Below are 467 nucleotides of genomic sequence, written 5' to 3'. Positions count from 1 at the left end.
CCTCCATCAGCATCCCCCACCTCTTGATTATCCTTTTTTTAGAGCAGAAAGAAAAGGTAACAAGGATGAGGGAAGGAGGACAGGCAATCAGCTCATTCTCGTGGGAGACTGTGGTCACACACCTCTTGGGCCACTGGCTCCTACCTCAAGAAGCTAAAAACTGAGTCACTGAGTGCTCAAAACTAGAGTACTCTTAGACCGGAAAAGGGAGTGTCTGTGCCACAGCTGGGACAAAACCGCTCTTAAAGTAGGATGCGAGGGGAATCGGGCATGGAGTTGGAGGGAAGAACACTCACTCACACTAGACCCTAACTTGCCACAAGGACGTGTTAAGTTGAACAGCAGGGCTTCAAATCAAGACTCCTGGAGCCCCGACTCTTCTCGGCCACACCCAGGCCATCTCCTCAAGGTCATTAGTTTGGTTGGAGGGTCCTTAGGAAAACCACACCAGACTCCTGGGTTTACAG

At 50.7% G+C, this 467-nt stretch overlaps 1 long non-coding RNA gene across 4 annotated transcripts in view; it reads right to left on the bottom strand.

Moving 5' to 3' along the window:
* LOC113458152 overlaps positions 1–467 on the bottom strand; it is a 14893-nt gene that overhangs the window by 6267 nt on the left and 8159 nt on the right. The gene's annotated exons all lie outside the window — the stretch shown is intronic.

The sequence above is a fragment of the Microtus ochrogaster genome, unplaced genomic scaffold (genome assembly GCF_000317375.1).
Source record: "Microtus ochrogaster isolate Prairie Vole_2 unplaced genomic scaffold, MicOch1.0 UNK5, whole genome shotgun sequence".
In the NCBI taxonomy this organism is placed as follows: Eukaryota; Metazoa; Chordata; class Mammalia; order Rodentia; family Cricetidae; genus Microtus; species Microtus ochrogaster.
This window is presented reverse-complemented; position numbering and strand designations above follow the sequence as displayed.